Here is a 6,190-nt window from a genome sequence, read left to right as displayed (position 1 = left end):
GTCCCTCTGGGCGAAAGCCTAAGCAAACAACCCAAATCCTGAGTAGCAGTTTAACTCTGAGGGGTGCAAGGGTCCCATTTCTACACTCTCGGAGTTAAAGTGACACTGAGGATTTTTGCTGTGTTCTTATACCACACAGCAGGACAGACTGAGCAGACTCTCTCTCTCTCCCTGCCCACAACCATTTCTGCTTGTTTGGCAGTCCCTGCCTGGTCCTTCCATATGAATACACAAAAACATATCATTTAAATTCCTTGTCTTTGTAAAAAGATATTGCTATATAAGAGAAAAGCAGTGGTACGTACGTGCCACAAAAACAAAACACAGCAAAAATCTGTACAACGATCTATATTGAAAACTTTCATATTAACCAAACTTGACAAGTTAAGTCTGTTGTACTCGTTGTTCATCGTCGGGCAATGTGGTGCCCACTGCCCACGCAGAATAAAGTTACTTGTTTACCGGTAGCTGCTTCGTCAAGTAACTAAAATACTAAATGGATGCCTTCCAGATGGAGGATGTCTGCCCTCTGCAGTGTAATGACACACATAAGCAGTGGTGGGAAAAAGTACTAAAACCTTTTACTTAAAGGAGTATTACTAATATTACTATATTAATATTAATATTATTACTATATTAGTTTTAAGTCCTCCTTTAAGTAAAAGTATCAATACTGCAACCAAGAAATACTCTGTTACTAGTGTCTGGTATTAAATCAAAATGTACTTGAGTAAAAGTACAAAAGTGTTGGCATCAAGATATACTTAAAAGTTAAACATAGAAAAGTATGTATATTCATTGTATAGCAAATGTATGTATTGTAATAATAATCACAATCTACAAAGTAACTATATAATTGCAGTGGAGTATAAAGTGCAATATTTGTCTCTGAGGTGTAGTGGAGTTGGACCAGAAGTAGAAGTAAAACTACAGAAATATGTAAATGCTCCAGTAAAGTAAAATCAAATACCTCAAAATTGTATTCTACCACTTTTTCGAGTCACGTGTTCAAATACTGGATTCTGATTGGCTAAATTCCGGAGGTTATGAGAGGACCACTGCCGCAAAGTTGTGTGTCCGAGATCAATGCGCCTCAGTGTACATCCGGGGACTTTCCCCCAACCAACAAATGAAGGTCGCAGCGGTCCTATGTTTACTAACGTGCGTACTATCGTCGCCGATTTATTTGGATCCAATGCAATCCGCCAACTTTAAAGCCCCTTTTCTCTGAACCTATGCCTTTCTGGAAGCGAACAGCCTCTATTTACGGCCGGAACGGTCCTTCTAACTGACGTTAGCTTAGCTGTATGCTAGACATCTTTCTCTGCATGGAGTTGGCGTCATCTGGTGGTGAGTAGAAGATGTTGTTTGTGGAACTATTTGCTGTCGTCGCGGAAGTTTTATAGGCAATAATGATTGTAACTTAAGATCCTTGCAAGTTACAACTATGTGTTTTCTTTCATGTATACGGGAAAAAGTGGTAGAAAAGCTATTTACCACTCGGGGTCGGACATTATGCTCTCATAATGTCCTGAGTGCGGGTGTTATCGGACTCGGCTGCGCCTCGTCCGATAACACCCGCACTCAGGACATTATGAGAGCATAATGTCCTCTCACTCGGGGTAAATTGCTTACCTTTAGTACAATATTGAATAAATGTACGTAGTTACTTTACACCACTGTTAATAAGCAACAGAATGACGTGTGTGCGTGTGTGTGCGTGTGTGCGTGTGTGCGTGTGTGCGTGCGTGCGTGTGTGCGTGCGTGCGTGCGTGTTTTGTGGCTATGAATTCCCTCCGGTACTGGGGGCTGATACACAGTGACTGCAGGCCTACAGGAAGAGATAAACACAGGCTCAGAGTGAAAGCAGACGCCTCACATTCACATTTATGCTCACGCTGTGTGGGGCTGTATTATTTGAGTATGTTAAGATTTCAGAGGAGTAGATCTGCAGAACATCATCAATAATACCATCTCATTATCTAGGCATTTCATGGAATGATGCAACAGCAACCGTTTATCTACCAGGATGAGCTGTGAATATAGTGTAGCTCAGGGTTCCCCAAAAGGCGGCCCGCAGGCCATTTGCGGCCCACACCAACCCCAGTAATAATCGTGGTATAAGAGCAGCAACAACACTAGTATATCGTCGTTGTCGGCTGGAAATCTCGTATCTCCAAATTTGTATGTTCTTTCGCAAATCATACAAGGCCGTCGCACAAAAGTAGTGAAAACAGCAGATCTACAAGCACACAACGCCTCGCACCGCGAGGCGTTGTGTGCTTGTAGATCGGCTGTTTTCACTAGTTTAAATAATTTTAAATAAATAAATAATTTTATAAATTCAAAACGAACGGTTTTGGACATACAAGATTTTCACCCGACAACGACGATATCTGAACTGTTGCTGGAGTAGCAGGAACACCACCGTCGCCCCCTACAATGCTGTGGCCCTCGGCTTGGTACCCTAGACATAATTCGGCCCTTGGGGAAAACTAATTGGGGAACCCTGCTGTAGCTTGTGTAATTATCATGATCAATTATCACCACTTTAACACTATTGCATCCCTATTTTGGGCATGTCATTGATGTCATCAAAATAAATAAATACAATTATAGATAGCTAAAATAGCAGCTCTACATATATGTCGGCTATTTCTGCTCGATTTTTTAAATAGGCATGAGCATGTGATAATATTTATTATATAGGCCTAATTGTAAATAATATTTTCACCTGTAATTTGAAATACCGGTATTATGAGGTCAAATCGTAAAATTATAAGAATCAAGCCAAGATCCTGACTTGCAGTGATCAAATATATCCACTTGGTGTCACCATAACTATGTATTGTACTGTACATGTAGGCCTACTGTACACACTGGGCACTTTTAGCCATGGTTGCAGAATGCACACTGTTACATTTGCCTGCTTAAAGACAGATGGTTACAGAAAGATGGGTTGATATGTTTTGGAGTTGCTATTATAAGTCTATAATAACACTATGAATGGTATTATAAAGGTATTTGAAGGCTGTAAATTTGAAGTCATTGCTTGTTGAACTGCAAGTAATACATCTGGGTAAATAAATTGTATATAATGTTACTATTTGAACACATTTTGCATTTGCCTGGTTAATAAACCAGACACTATCACACACTTTGTTTTGGGAAGAGAGTCTGGAATTTCGGGGAGAGATTCTTTTTCTGGGGGGCGGGCATAGGAGGGAGCGAGTACCAAAGTTCTTCATTCTAGGCAGGTCAACAGGGTCACGTAAATCACATATTCTGTCATCAACAAAAGAAGAAGCACCCACGCACGCACGCACGCACGTACGCTCACACGCGCACACACACACACACACACACACACACACACACACACACACACACACACACACACACACACACACACACACACACACACACACATACACAGTACTGAGTACTATATGGTCAGGGTTAATCTGACAATGCGCTGACCCTGGTTGTTCTGTGCAGAAAGCTGGATATATCAGTTCCAGTCTCCAGGTCTGACAAGGTACCTTATAGGCTGCCATGCATGCATAAAACAATACAAAATCTTTACATGTATGCAATGCATGCTAGCCCCGCAGCACAACCAGCCCCTTTGTCTCTCTGTCTCTAGTTCTCTCCCCTTTATAACTATGAAAGTGGGTGTGCATAACTGTGCAATGCATCTGAGTGAAGGCCTCAGTGTTGAAATCAGTGTCTCTTTGCACTAGAATCCCGTTACCCGGCAGTCACAGACAGTGACCTCTTTGTAGGTAAAAAGTGTAGGTAAAAGTTACTCCAGCGTAACACAGGAGCTTATCCTAGGCAGGTCAACAGGGTAACATTTATTACCAAGCGAACATTTGCTTGCCTATCTTGAGCTTCAACTTTTACACTTCAGGTAAAGCAATGGTAATGGAAAGCACACAGAAATGTTTCGTACAAATCCTTTTGTACAATTTTCCTTTTACCCAATACATATTTTTGTCCCGTCAGCTTCCATACAATCTGACTAGCATGGCTGAGGATTTGGCACAGAGTGTATAGCCTGCCATATATGATGGTGCACGGTTGTATCAAGTACTTCCATGCTTTGTTTAATTATTGATAGTAAATCTGTGAACTTATGAAGAACACACAAATGGGATCTGAGCTGTTGCATGGTTTATGTAGTACTGTACTGTAGTTACAGTACAATAAATTACGTCCCTACAATATGGGCTACACCTGTACAGGTAGGTACAGTACTAGTTCCTTATCTCTTCAAGGGATGCCGTTTATCTTAAAAGCAAGTACAGATTAGCTCTGGAAATTGCGTCAGTGATTGCTGTACGGTCTGTGCCTGCCTGAAGGCATACTGGCAAGCTGTTAAAAAGCTGCAATCCGGTATGTTAATACAATAACTAGCACATCTGCACTGCAGTGGTTGTTCTTCCACTGAGAAATGTAGACTGCTGTTGGGTATCAGGGCCGGATCTCCCCATAGGCAAGGGGGGGCATTGCCCCCCTAAATGCCCTGTCTGCCCCACCAAACAAGATGGCATGAAAAAATAAAAATAAATATATATATATATATATATATATATATTTTTTTTATATTATGCTACAGCTGTCGCACCACCAAAACCAACACCATTTCATTATATATACATTTTAAAAACTCTGATCGCCAATGCCATCTCTCTCCCTCTCTGCACCTCGAAATAAGTAAAACAAATAATAATGTTCCAGCCAGGCCAGCAGCTCCGCCCCCGATATGCGTTGAATGCGTAGGAGGGAACAGCAGTCAGTCTCGTCTCGACAGACAAGTACACACACCACTTCTGGTTGCCAACTAACTTCAGTTTTGTCCAGCGCATTAAGGAACTAATCGAGAGAAGGAACAGTTTGTTTTTTAGTTGTGCTTGCAGCTTGTTTCACTTTAACTTCTGTTCTCTTTCTCTGGCTCTTTCGGTCAATATGCGTCGATTTCTGGTTTCTAAACCTCGCGACGCGAGTAGCACTGCTGCTACGGCTTCAGTCAGTCCAGAGGCAGGCTCCGAGCCGTCGTCGACTCGGGGTACAGCTGCTCCTCAACCCGACCCAAACCCCCAATTGAGTTCCACAAGCACGGCAACAAGCTGAAAGCGTCGCCGTTCGCAACGCAGCAGCGGCCGCCGATTATCGATAACAGCACACAGGGAGCAGGAGGTAGAGCTGCTGCTCCTCGACCCGACCCAAACCCTAACCCCCAATTGAGTTCCACAAGCACGGCAACACAAGCTGAAAGCGTCGCCGTTCGCAACGCACTCAGCAGCGGCCGCCGATAGCAGCACGCAGCCGCAGGGAGGTAGACCTGCTGCTCCTCGACCCGATCCATTGAGTTCCACAACCACCGCAACACAGCCTGAAAGCTTCGCCGTACACGACGCAGCAGTGGCCGCTGCTAACAGCACTGGCTTAAGCACAACAGCACCATCACAGCCCGCTAATCTTGTGTTTCCAAAACGTCATTTTGGCAAGACAGCACGCGCATTCAGCCTGGGCTGGTACCGTGGAAGACCATGGCTGGAATATCCAGTGAAGCTAGATGCGTGCTTTTGTTTTCCTTGTCGCAAATTTGGAGGAAATAATGACAATGTCATTGTCTGTCTAGTGTCATATCAGTCAGTCTGTCTGTCTGTCTGTCTGTCTGTCTGTCTGTCTGTCTATCTAGTGCAGGGGTTCCCAAACTTTTTTGTCTCAGGGCACCCCATAAATATTTTTTTAATCCGAGGCACCCCTACATTATAATTTTCACTCCCAGCACCTTATATTTATAACATATCGTTGTTGTTGGGTAGAAACCTTGTATGTCCAAAACCGTTCGTTTTGTATTTATCATCTATTTATTTATCTATAAAATGTACTAAACTAGTGAAAACAGCAGATCTACAAGCACACAACGCCTCGCATTGTGTGCTTGTAGATCGGCTGTTTTCACTAGTTTTGTGCTACAGTCTTGTATGATGAAGCAGGGCTTTGCTTTAGCAAAAGACGTACACATTTGAAACTTGGAGATACAAGGTTTCTGCCCGTCAGTGACGATATTTTAGGGATTATGTTGCGAGGAAAACGTTGAGATAACAGCCATTTTGGTTAGAACTGACTGAAAATAACGTTGTACTTCAAGTTTAAAATGATACTAAATATTTTTTCA

This window comes from Nannobrachium achirus (assembly GCF_963921795.1).
Source record: "Nannobrachium achirus genome assembly, chromosome: 1".
NCBI lineage: Eukaryota > Metazoa > Chordata > Actinopteri > Myctophiformes > Myctophidae > Nannobrachium > Nannobrachium achirus.
The sequence above is the reverse complement of the archived record's forward strand: the minus strand, read 5'-3'. Positions refer to the sequence as shown.